Source organism: Ruditapes philippinarum, unplaced genomic scaffold (genome assembly GCF_026571515.1).
Source record: "Ruditapes philippinarum isolate M1 unplaced genomic scaffold, ASM2657151v2 ctg1161_1_1_1_1, whole genome shotgun sequence".
Taxonomy (NCBI): domain Eukaryota; kingdom Metazoa; phylum Mollusca; class Bivalvia; order Venerida; family Veneridae; genus Ruditapes; species Ruditapes philippinarum.
The window spans coordinates 10,701-24,421 of record NW_026860653.1 but is presented as its reverse complement, the minus strand read 5'-3'; the positions used below and the strand labels follow the sequence as shown (position 1 = coordinate 24,421).

The window sequence follows — 13,721 nt, the reverse complement described above, 5'->3', positions numbered from 1 at the left end:
AATACCGGAAATACCGTATTGAGTGATTGTATTATTGGATTTTGATTTAGAGTTATATTTTTTTTTCCTCAAAGAATTCAAACTTAAAAAAAAAAATTGACTTGGTGCAATAATACCGTTGTCGTATAACGGAGAGAGAACTCACAGATGTTTCATACTTTATTACTGATACACAAGTATAATGACAGCTTTTACATAAAATGTTATGAAATCTAGCCGACTCCCAAATACGTTATCTATCATTTTGTCGTATGAACTATGTACACCCTTTTATATATGAAATAAAAAACCTTAATATATGTATATACATGTCGACTTGTCATTTATTTTAATATGATGTGTAAACAGTAAAATACGATATAGAAACCACTGAATAAATATTTAAAAAAAAATGCAACATGTTTACAAGTACAAAAGGGAGATAATTAAAATTGAGTTCACATTAAAGGTAACACAATTTTGTTGCACTACATGTGCACCTCTAGTGCACTTCAATGAGCATTTTGAAAACCCATTATGCACTAGACATACTCATTTCAAAGTATGATATGACGATATATATCATTGGTTTATGTATAACTTAATACATTACTTGCAAAGCACTTGCCTAACTTAAACCAACGAAAAAGTGTTAAGTCTTTCAGTTTCAATTTGAAAGTTGTAGGTTTGAATCTTAAAGGCACATTTATTTAATGCCTCAAAAACAAGTAATTTTGTTCTTTAGAAAGAACAAACATGTTTCTTATAATACTTAAAGCAAATAAAATGCTTATTATCCTGAAAAAAAAATAGCTGTGAATGTGAATTAATTGCAAGTCGTACTGGATGCGAGCAGTTTCCGTACAAAAGCAGTACCCGTATTTTTCATCTAAACGCTTGATTTTTTCTTGCATTCTTCAAAAATTGATATCAAATGAAGCAGATGCATAATCAAGACAAAATCTAAGTGTCAGTTTGGCAGTACGTATAAAAAATTTTCATTTCAAATCACTTTCACCTGTGTGTTGTCAAAACCTGACCTTGTTAACTTTTGGGGATTCTGTCCTTGCGCGCATGCGCAAAAATACTTACATGTGAGGCTTGTTAAAGAGTTTTCCACTTATACCACCTGTGTACAGATAAGTAGGTAGTGAGACAAAAACCTGTTTAATTATCAGATTTTGATCTATATTACTAAGATTTCTGGGTGCATCAATAAATTCGTAAACTAATTCAATAGCGGGGAAATGATTTAATTCAAGTACCTAAAATAATTACTCCTTCTCAAAGTAACGTCCCATGCACGATTTGCACTTGTCCCATTTCTCAACCCATGACTCGAACAGGTGTTGTAGCCCGTCACGTGACATCTCCCACAGATGAGTGTCTACGACACACCTCAGTTCCTCTCTTGACTCACATTTCGTACCACGAAGACTGTTTTTTTAAAGTTGGGAACAGCCAGAAGTCACAAATTGCTAGGTCAGGGCTGTAGGGTGGGTGCAGTAACAGTTTGACGTCGAGTTTTTCTAGTGTATCCATGACAACGTGGCTTGAATGGCTTGGCACATTGTCGTGATGTAATATGAATCCGGACCTAAGTAGATGTGGGCACTTTCTCCTTATTGCCGCCAAGAGTTCCGTTCTAAGTTATGTTGCATAATAATTTCCAGTGACTGTCGTTTTCAGAGGAACAATTAATGTGGTTTAGCACTACAACGTATGTATCACAGAATATAATGTCCATAACCTTCCCAGCTGACTTGGAAATTATCGCTTTGGTAGGGGAAAGTGAGGAAGGATGCTTCCAGACAGAACTCTGACGTTCACTTTCCGGTTAAAAAAGTGATACACCTTTCATCACATGTTATCACTTGATTTAGAAAGTAATCGCCTTCTTCATGATACCTCCTGTCATACTGCTGACACATTTTCACCTTTACCCCCATCCGCCGAGTGCTTCGACGTGAACAAACGATGCACCTATCTTGCTGAAACGTGGCGCATTCCTAATCTATCAGTCATAATGCCCTGAGCTGTATCATATGAAATAGCGAACTTATCTGCTATGTGCTCCATACTTACTCGTCTATCTCAGAGTATGTACTCCTGAATGGCAGCCACTGTTTCTTCATCTGTCTACCTGCAGACTACCGTCTTCGGTTGCCTTTCGATCATCTTTAAACCACTTCATCCACTTTGAAATGGCACCTTTTGATAGAGCAGCCTCTCCGTAAACTTTTTGCAAATCTTCATGAATATGGGAAAAAGACTTTTCGAGTTTTGTGTAAAACTTATATTTTGAGGGTACATGGACTTTTTACCAGAAAATGAATGAGAAAACACATTTCAGTCTTATTTTGTGAAACTAAAATGTCAGTAAAGATTTTAGATATTTGTCAGAAACTCGCATAAAGATGTTATTAATGTTAAACTATTCATACTTTGCAAAATATGTTTGACTGACAAACATGATTCTATATTTGATGTAGTATTCTAAACCTGCTTAAAAAGGAAACTTTTAAAAATAATGGTTCAATAAAGGCCCATTATACCCCAAAATGCTTTTATTTTTCTTGGCATTGCAGTTTCACACAATAAGTCTCAAAATCTCATGAATAAATCTCCTATTTATATCAACAGAAATCAAGTGACCTCTGATGCAAGGTCAATACTGTACCTAAGGGCATGATTTTTATAAGTTTTTTTGAAAGTTCAATACGGTTATGCTACATACATAAAATCTAAGCTCTAGATTCACACAATGAGACTTAAATGTGTTTTCTATACATATGTACTGCACAGCGTTTCTGCCAAATATCAGATTATAAGACTCAGAGCTTGAAATTCATACAAAACTAAAAGAATTTTTATATCACAAAAACATAAATCTCCCAAAACTAGGGATAGTACTGATCACTCCTGTGAAGTTTGGTCGAAATTCTGCCAGCAGTTTGACACATGAAAGCCAGACAGGATTTTTTTTATTTATAGCTCTGGATGCCTTTTTGTGTAGCAAAACGAAATGATGCCGGAGATATGCAAAACTAGAGATGGTACTGATCAATCCAGGTTATTGTGAAGTTTCATTGAAATCTTCCCAGCAGTTTGACCTGTGAAAGTAAGATACAATTTTTCTATTTTCAGCTCTGGCAGCAATTTTGTGCAGCGAAGCAGAACATGCCAGCCATGTACAATTAGGGATGGTACTGATCACTCCTGTGAAGTGTCATTGAAATCCCACCAGCAGTTAACAAGAAAAGCATTGATGCAAAGCATCAAAGGGCGTCCAAGCAGGAAATGCAGCAAGTGAAGATGAACTAGTAGACATCTAATGACCAGATATTCTTATAAACTTTTCAATGGTCAGTATTGTATATCATGTATGAATGGGCGGACGAAAGACATTGTTCATCATGAACTTTGGTAGGCATGATAGAGATTTGAATATTAAATGTTTTTCCCACAGGAACTTTAATTCTATCAATGTTAATGATAATATCCAAAATATACAGGTCTATAATATCCAAAATATACCCCCTATATGGTATAAGTTTATTTATACTATATAGGGGTATTTTTGGATATTATCATTAATATTGGTTATTTGATAGAATTTCAAGTTCATGTGGTATTTTCTTTGGAACATACAACATAATAGTCAAAATGAACAAAGTCTGTTAATTGATCTATTTGGTCAATCTACTATTTTAATGACCTTTAAGTCTGGCCCATCAGTGTGTTTACATGCCTATCAATAAACCCATAACAACTCATGTTTAAATTGCAGACGAAGAATGATAATACTATGATAAAACAATTCGTAAAAATTGCCTACTTAAAGATTGCAATTACACATGTAATTGTTTTAATATGTTTGCATTTCATTTCCTGCAAAATTCTCCAGTTCGTTGCGAGACGAATGACCTTTTTGGTAAACTAAAACTACTTCTATAAATAGATTTTCGGACTTTCACAATGTTCAGGTCATCATTCTATTTGTAGGTAAAGCAATAACACACATAATAACCCACTGTGTATTACAAAATGATTAATAAAAATACCAAAGAGAACGATTAATTGACAGATAAGATAATTTCATTTGAATATGTTTACATTGAGAAATTATCCAGTTCGCTATTCATTTTATATATCGCGACATTTCATTTTTGATAATCAAACACATACCAATCGAAATGTTCGGCTATTATGGCCAATGAAAAGGCTCGAGAAGTTGCAATTGCCCTTTCACAAAATCTGATTTCATTCCATAAGGGCGTCGCGCTTTGGCACGGACGCCAATTATTATTCTGTGAAAGCCAAACAAGATTTTTCTATTTATAGCTCTGTTGGCCATTTTGTGCAGCGAAATGATTTTCATTTCTGCCAAGTAGTTTTAATGTCCTTTAGCCAGTTCAAAAGGTACAAAGCAGACCAAGGTTCAGACAGACCATCTAAGACAAAATTAAATTCAAGGACTTTAAAAGATTTTCCAAAGACACAAATATGTGACACAGTAGTACAGAATCTAATAAATAAGGGCAGTGAGATGACTATGTATTATATGAGGTTCACATACTACAAATTAATGTATGTTTCAAATAATACAGTTTACCCTCTTTCCAAGAAAAATAATTTTAAACAAGAGGGCCATGATGGCCTTGAAATCGCTCGCCTGAATATAGAAACTCTCCATGACAAGGTACAAGTAATATTGTAAACTATTAACAAAAGCAGATATAAAATTTAAATCTTAAACTGATATCACAAAGTTCATCTTTGTATCTGAAATAGTGCCTGTGTAAAAACATTACTGGTTGCTATTGCTAAGGGAAATATAAAGAAATGACTTTGTGTACATATAAAGAAAATCAATGACCCCCTAGGTGCAATTTTGACCCCAGGGCTTTTTAAGTGTTTACAATATACATATAAAGAAAATAAATGACTGCATGGGACAGGGCTAATTTTGACCCCAGGGCTTTTATTTGAACAAACTTGGTAGACACCCACTAGAAGATGTTTCATGCTGAATTTCTAAGCTCTAGCAATTTGGATTTTTTAAAAGAAGATTTTTTTTTTAATGTTCATATAAGAAAAATCAACAGCCCTCTTGGGTGGGGCCAATTTTGACGCAAGGGCTTTTCTTTGAACACACTTTTTGAACACTTTGTAGACACCCATTAGAAGATGTTTCATGCTTAATATCTTAGCTCTAGCTCCTTGAGTTTTTTAAAAGAAGATTTTTTAACTTTTAACAATATACATATAAAGAAAATCAATGAACCCCTGCGGCGGGGCCAATTTAGCTCTAGCTCTTAAGGTTTTTTAAAAGAAGACTTTTTAAGTGTTTACAATATACAAATAAAGAAAATAAATGACTACACGGGACAGGGCTTATTTTGACCCCCAGGACTTTTATTTGAACAAACTTGGTAGACAGTTACTAGCAGATGATTCATGCCAAATATCTAAGCAATAGCTCTTTGGGTTTATTAAAAGATATTTTAAGTTTTTCTTTTGGTCGCCATGGCAACCAGAGTTCTGCATGGAATTTAATTCTTGGAACGATTTTTACAGGCTACCACCAAAGGAACATCCTGTGAAGTTTGGATGAAATTGGCTCAGTGTTTTATGAGGAGATGTTTAATGAGTAAAAGTTTATGGAGGGACGGAATAGGTTTTGGACACAGAAGTAGTTTATCCATAAAGCGTTTACCAAGACCCTAAGTTATGGGTAGTTGTTGGAAAAGGTTTAAACTGTTTAAATATGCAATGAAGAAAGTATTAACAAGAGCCATGTTAGCAGGACCATCCCCCGCCAAACGTATTTGCTCATTGTAAGAATTTATATGTAGTAGAGCAGAATAATTCAATCTAAAGAGGTCTTTGGTAATGAAAACTGATGGCTGAAGTGATTACAGATTTGAAACCTATGTGAATACTGATGGCTGAAAATAACAAAGGGCAAAACCTGAAAAATAATGCATGGTAGTTTCTTGCGTGCTGCACTCCTCCTCAATGAGATCAATCAACCTATGAAGTTTAAAGTTGATACCTCAAACACTTTTTGAGATAAGCTCCGGAACAAAAAGTATGAAAAATAACAAAGGGCAACAACTCAAAAATTATAAAGGATAGAGTTATCATTCTTGTGCACAGCATTCCTCCTCAATAAGATCTATCCACCTATGAAGTTTCATGTTGACATCTCAAAGACTTTTTGAGTTATGCTCCACTCAGGTGAAAAATTAAGTATGAAAAATAACAAAGGGCAATAACTCAAAAATTATGAAGGGTAGAGTTATCATTCTTGTGCACTGCACACCTCCTGAGTGAGATCTATCCACCCATGAAGTTTCATGTTGATATCTCAAAGGCTTTTTGAGTTATGCTCTGGACAAAAATTAAGTTTGAAAAATAACAAAGGGCAATAACTGAAAAATTATGCAGGGTAGAGTTATCATTCTTGTGCACTGCACTCCTCCTCAATGAGCTCTATCCACCTATGAAGTTTAAAGTTGATACCTCTATAACACTTTTTGAGATAAGCTCCAGACAAAAAGTATGAAAAATAACAAAGGTCAATAACTCAAAAATTATACGTGTACAGTTATCGTTCTTGCGCACAGCATTCCTCCTTAATAAGATCTATCCACCTATGTCGTTTTCATGTTGACATCTCAAAGACTTTTTGAGTTATGCTCCACTCAGGTTAAAAATTAAGTATGAAAAATAACAAAGGGCAATAACTCAAAAAATAAGAAGGGTAGTTATCATTATTGTGCATTGCACACCTCCTGAGTGAGATCTATCCACCCATGAAGTTTCATGTTGATATCTCAAAGGCTTTTTGAGTTATGCTCTGGACAAAAATTAAGTAACAAAGGGCAATAACTGAAAAATTAAGCAGGATAGTGTTATCATTCTTATACACTGCACTCCTCCTCAATATGATCTATCTACCTATGAAGTTTTAAGTTGATACCTCAAATACTTTTTGAGATACAGTCATTATGTGGCTTCTCTATTGTTCTCTCTATTGTTCTTTTTAGCCACACAAAAGAAAATAGCCACATAAAAGCATTACGAAATGAATGACATCAAATAGGAAGAATAGTTACCAATTGTCCCTCTAGCCACTTAATTACTGTCCTGTGAGTGCAGAAGGACAGACGGACGGAGACTATTTCTATATCCCCCGCCGCCTTTTGGCGGGGGATAACAAAGGGCAGTAACTCCAAAATTATGAAGCAAAGAGTTATGGTTCTTGTGCACTGCACTTCTCTTCTATGAGATCTATCCACCTGTGAAGTTTCAAGTCAGTAGTTTTCATACAATTGAATTTACACTGTGGAAAAAATCAAATATGAAAAAAAACAAAGGGAAGTTACTCATAAGAGATAATTATGATGTTTCAGCACTGCACATCCACTCAATAAGATCTATCTACCTACAGAGTTTTTTGTTGATACCTCTTGTTAGTTACAGAGTTTTGTCCAGAACAAAGTACGTCAGTTGTCCCTGGTGCATTATTGTAGGCACAAACAACCCCCTAAATAAAACCACTAAGTTTTTGTATGGTTTAGCTTGATATGGTAAACACTGTTACATGAACAAAGAATTCAATATAATCTTATGACTCCAAGCACTCTGTTGCTGACACCCAATATAATTTAAATTCAAATTTAGATGCTTCTTGTTCAGAGCTGCTAATGCATTCATCGTTAATATTATTCTATGAAGAAAATTTTCAGCTGACTTATCTGTTAATTCAAAAACACTTACTGTAACTTATAAGGCATCATCAGGATCATCCCCGGTAACACATGCGTACTTGTTATGTATACACTTCATTCGTGATGAATGTAGTTCAGCGAAATCTGTATTCATGGGTTCCGACAATGCATCAGGATTTTTTTCTAGTACATGTAGTTCCTTCATGGCCTTTATTATATGATTGGCCCCAACTGTTTGTTTTGTAGCATCCCCCACCATCCCCTTACTGTCATTTTCTGTAAAACATAGGAAATTTCCAGTACTCACATTGCTTTGTCCAATGATATTGTCCAATAATCATTGTCTTTGACAGAAATCATAAATGGAAAAAAAAGACAAAAATTACATTAACCACTGCGCATCTCCACTGACAGATATTCAAGAATTAAAAATGAAACAATTTATTGAATTTTATCAATCTTGTGGTACATTTCTTGTTCCTTAATAATTAACTTGTAGCAAAAAAATTGTTTGTAATCAACATTGCAATTGTTAATTTTTGTATAAGAAACTAATTGAGTCATCAAATTCATTTAATGACTTACTCTGTTGGCTTTGCCTCTAAATGTAACATCTTGTCTCTGCAGATGTTAATACATGAAAAAATTGCATCAACTCTTCATTGACCGCTGATAATAATATCTCATGTAAAGATTACATAATTATATTATAACAAACATCATGATTTATATAAACTTCACCTCAGCATTTCCTAGAGCAAGTTTTATGTTGTTCTTTAAATCTAAGCACCCATTGGTCTGAAATCTCAGGGTCCCGGTACTAGATTTAAGGTCCTTATACTAATCTTAACTGGGCTGCATTTAATGGAGGGTCTTAAGTTAATCCTAAATCCCTAGGACTTATGACCCACTTTAGGAGAAAAGTTTTTGCACTTAAGACCGTTTCAAGTGACTGTCCTATCTTTTGTCGTAAACTTAGGACTTAAGACCATTTCGCTCTCCTGAAAAAAGTTACGAAATACAACGGCACACGCATAATCCCGCAATATGTCAATGTCGTCTGTCAACAAAGTGGATGCAGCCAGCGAATCTAGGGGAAAGGCAAACTGGACAGATGCTGAGCTGATGGCTCTGTCCGAAACCATAAAAGCATCCATTACAGTGGTACGGGGGGAAATATTCTCCCATGTTCTCACAAGTAGTGTCAAGCGAGAAGCCTGGGTAAACGTTTGCGATCGGTAATTTCTTTTCTTTGGGTTGGATACTTGTTGTTTCGTGTATTTTCTTTTAAGGGGAAACCACTGTTACCACTGCCTATCACATGTTGCATTTCAGACTGAAATATTTGTCCTAACAGGACCTGCCAATTGGGCAGTAATTTGGCAAGCCTTGTTACTGCCCATGGACACATTCTTGAGGGATGGGCATTCCGATCCAAACCGCAAACATATGTCAGTTATTTTTCTTGCATATTCTATCATATTTTAAACTTTCAGGTTCTAGAAACTAAAAAGTTTTTTTTTCCCTTAAAATCTTAAAACAAGTCTTCTTCTGGCTTCAAATGCATCACCTCCTAACTCTTGAAGTGCCTGTGTATTGTTATTATCCAACAAGATGTTTCTGGCATTTGATAGAGGCAGATTATGCTTCATTGCCTCATTGTGTAGCTTAAAACAAAAGTCAATTATTTTGACTGACTTTTCTGGGGAGCAAGGCAATGCACCAGCTGTCTTGAGTAGGCATCTGAAACCCAAAATAAGATATTTTTAAGATTACATTAAAACAGTCAATTTTAAATATATTTGTTTGCAATTGTCAAAAGCAATAACTAGCATGTGACTGTATTTTTAAGAATATACTCAAATTTGTGAGAAGTGTGAATTTGCATGTAAAATTACTCTGAATTAGGTTATTTTTATGGTGTGTGTCTTGTTACTTTCAACATTAACTTTCTGCTTTTAAATTTACATGTTATCGCTGTCTAGTGTGCATTTAGAACTGTTACACAGGAATAAAGGGATACCTATTACAGTATTATTTCTACATGTATGTCAAAACTTATTCTAACATGACAAGCATTTTCCCCTATTGAACGTAGAAGGACCAAAAGTGTGTTTTATTAATGATATCTGTAATCTGTAATTCAGTTTGGAATTTCCGTCCTGAAAGAACCCCACCCATTGACGGTAACGAGGCTTGCCAGAGGCGGATATTCCAGTCTGAACCGCAAACATGTCAGATATTTTCCCCTGCATATTACGCCATATTATTTCGTATTTAAAATGGTTTTCCTCAATAAGATATTTGTTCATGGAAATTTATGTCATATCATCCATAACTGTTTTCTTACAATAGCATATGAGTTTACAACTTAAAATTGAAATGATGTATCCAAATTTGTAATTTTATTTAGCAATAAAATTATCCTATTCATTAAGTTGAAGAAAAAATTAACCTAAATCATCCATAACTGTTTTCTTACAATAGCATATGAGTTTACAACTTAAAATTGAAATGATGTATCCAAATTGATAATTTTATTTAGCGATAAAATTACACTATTTTTTAAGTAGAAGAAAAATTTAACCTAAATCATCCATAACTGTTTTCTTACAATAGCATATGAATTTACAACTTAAAATTGAAATGATGTATCCAAATTTGTAATTTTATTTAGCGATAAAATTACATTATTTTTTAAGTAGAAGAAAAATTTAACCTAAATCATCCATAACTGTTTTCTTACAATAGCATATGAATTTACAACTTAAAATTGAAATGATGTATCCAAATTGGTAATTTTATTTAGCGATAAAATTATACTATTTTTTAAGTAGAAGAAAAACTAAACCTAAATCTGGCTTTTAACAATCCAAAAGCTCTTTCAACACAGTTCCTTGTTGATGCATGCGCATTATTGTACCGCTGTTCTTGCTCTGATTGGATATGCAGAATGAATGTCATGAGCCACTTTTTAGGGGATATCCTGAATCCCAAAAAAGCCATCCATCATTTTCAGTTCCTACTGTTGCGTGTAGTGATGAGTTGGCCAGTATAAATGCATCATGTGTGCGACCTGGCCATCTCCCCACAACATTTGTAAATCTGAAAATATAATTAGGCTTAATGTTAAGTTTTCATTTATAAAAAAGAAGTTTTTTTCAGTGCTGTACACTCTGTATACGAAGTTTATGTGATTATACCTTTAGATATTTTTATTTCTTAAATGCAGTAACTCAAAAATGGACTAATTATTTATTTAAAATTACAGTGCATTTTCTTTAGCAAATATTTACCAACCTATGAATGTTTTTGCAAGATATTTATTGTGTTTAAGTTGAAGTCCTGTGATTATTTTAATTAATTTTTTGTTTTAATTTTCAGACATGCAATGTAATTATATTTGATACTTGTACAGCTTATAACTTTGTCTTCTTCAGGCAATTAAACTCAGAAACACTAGATTTATACTACCCGGTATGTGAATCCAAATTTAATTTGCTCTAAAAGAAATTCTAACTTATTATCTTCATCTTGATTTGAACTATGAAATTTTACTGACAAGTCGTAAGCACTATTCTATTAAAGGTTGTTTTATACCTCATTTCGGCATTTCAGACAGCCTGCACATTAATGGCATGGTAGCCTTTCCGGCATACATTAGATGGCTCATCTGCGCCACTTGGTCCCTTAATTGGAATAAGGGTGCCATCGATGCACCCAATGACATTTGGACAATGACTGATGTCGTAAAAATTCTCTTGGTGGACCTGACGGCATCTTTATTTGCTTCAACAGGATGGTGAGTGCCTCACACCCTCTCTCCACTATTCTGCTTGCAGAAGACTTGGAAATTCCATGAATATCACTCATCTCTGACAAATATTCCCTCTTTGCCAAAAATCTAAGTGTTGTGAGTACCTGGAAATAAAAAAGCATAAGTATAGCACTATAGCTAAGAATGAATGACTTAAGCATTTCTTAATTTTAGGTAACCTATGTCAAAAATAGCTTTTTACAGGTTTATTAACCTTATTCTATTGACAGATGACTTTTATTTTATTTTTAGATTTTGGTAGGAACATGAAATTGAGGCCTTCTTCTTATGATGAGGTACTCAGCAGGGGCGGATACAGAACATGGTTTCCTGGGGGGGCTGACATATGGGTGGAAGATTTTGACAAAAATAATGCAACAGGCGAAAAGTGTGCATGTTTGAAGATAGGGCCTATATCTTGTTCATTTGACAAAAATTGTAATTAATGTGTTTAACCCTTTCGCTGCCAGAGGGTTATTGTTTTATTGTTCACCTATTTGCCAGAGGATTTTCTAAGAAATTAAATTATTAATTAATATAATTATTGTTATTTGTTATATGTATTATAATAACTATATATATTTCCAAATCTGTTAGTATATTAATAATTATTGCCGATGGTATAATTTTCTTTATATTTATTATTATTATTATTAATTTATTATTATTACTATTATTATTATAGAAACGGCTTAAGCCGTCCATATGGCAAATACGCCGAAAATAACAGGGACGGCTTAAGCCGTCCCTATGGCAGTGAAAGGGTTAATAGCTACATCTTGTGAGTGGCAATGTACTTTCGCTTATATATGTGTATACTTTTATTTCCGTAAAATATTTAGATGATACGGAAATAAGAAAAATATATGTGATTGGAGTAGACTGAGAAATTTTTGAAATATGAGGTTGAAAATGGTGTTATTTCCTTGACTTTCAAGTGCTGTTTATGGTACCTTTTGGATGGTTTTACAGGTTAGTGTTTGCAGGATAAATCAAATAGAATTCCCCTGGTGTTTAGTATTAAGCATTTACAAAATAACAGCACACTAACCAATGTATGTGCGACTGTTGATAAAAATAATTTTTAAACACTTGATCAATGTCCTCTCTGAATAATAGACGATTTTCCAAAGTAAAGTGATATTAAAGTACTGCCTTTCAATTATACAAAAATAATTTCAAACACATATATTCAATAAGAATTTTTTTCCATCAATGAATCCATTTTAGATACTAAAGAGGTCAGTACAATTTAAATTTTATTTTAGAAAATATAACTGCAATAAAAAAGTTATTAAAAGCCAATAAAAAAGTTATTAAAAGCAAATGACCAATCAGTTCATCTGAATAAAAATCTAAGAAAAACTAGTTATTATTTAGAACGCGATTCATTTAGTATAATCTTTATAAAACTGGTCACATTTTTAATTTACAAATAATAATTTTCAATTTCTTAATCATAGGACTTTCGCAAAGAAAATTGAAAAACAAAGATAGTAAAATATGGTGTACAATGTTGCACGTATCTTTTTGCCACTATCTGTGACTATTAATTTCATTAGACCTTTGGAAAGTAATAAAACCAATCAATTATGCAGTTTAAACATTGAAGTCATTCAAGCATGTTGATAGATAAAAATCTCTGCCAAGCCCCCAGGCAGGAGATTAACAACTGGATGACAGCAATGGTAAACTTATCTTTGGGCCAAGCTGGGGGGGGGGGGGGGGCTGCAGCCTGAAGCCCGGGCCTGAATCCGCCACTGGGTAGGGACCTATTGGTCAAGGTTGCCAGTGTTAAAAATAGATTTTTACAATTTTGCTCATAATATAGCCTTTATTATAACTTAAGCTCACCAGAACCGAAGGTTAAGGGTGAGTTATTAGTATATCAAAGGGGGATACTCCGATGTCTGAGTATATTTTGCTAGTCTTGTATCAAATTTGCTCATTTTGATTGGCCCCTTTTAGGGGTCTCTAGAGCTACAATTAGAAAAACCTTTAGTCATCTTCTACAGAACTAATTGATTGATGAACAATAATTTTTCTTAATTAGAATTTCTAAACATCTTTTACAGAAAAAAGGCAGACGCTTTATCTGATCCATATTATTTTGACGCTTTAAAAGTGTCTAAATCCTGATGATACGGTATTGATCCGTGTTGCCAATTCGTCTAGTCAAGTCACTT

The 13,721-nt window shown here is 33.8% G+C and overlaps 1 long non-coding RNA gene across 1 annotated transcript; it reads right to left on the bottom strand.

Annotated features, from left to right (window-relative positions):
- Positions 1-6,884: 6,884 nt before the first annotated feature.
- LOC132712908 (uncharacterized) lies at positions 6,885-11,454 on the bottom strand. The gene is made up of 3 exons (XR_009623377.1): positions 11,319-11,454; positions 10,570-10,823; positions 6,885-9,461 (listed from the first exon to the last, which is right to left on the bottom strand). It is a non-coding gene; the product is annotated as an uncharacterized LOC132712908 (long non-coding RNA).
- Between the last annotated feature and the right edge of the window lie 2,267 nt (positions 11,455-13,721).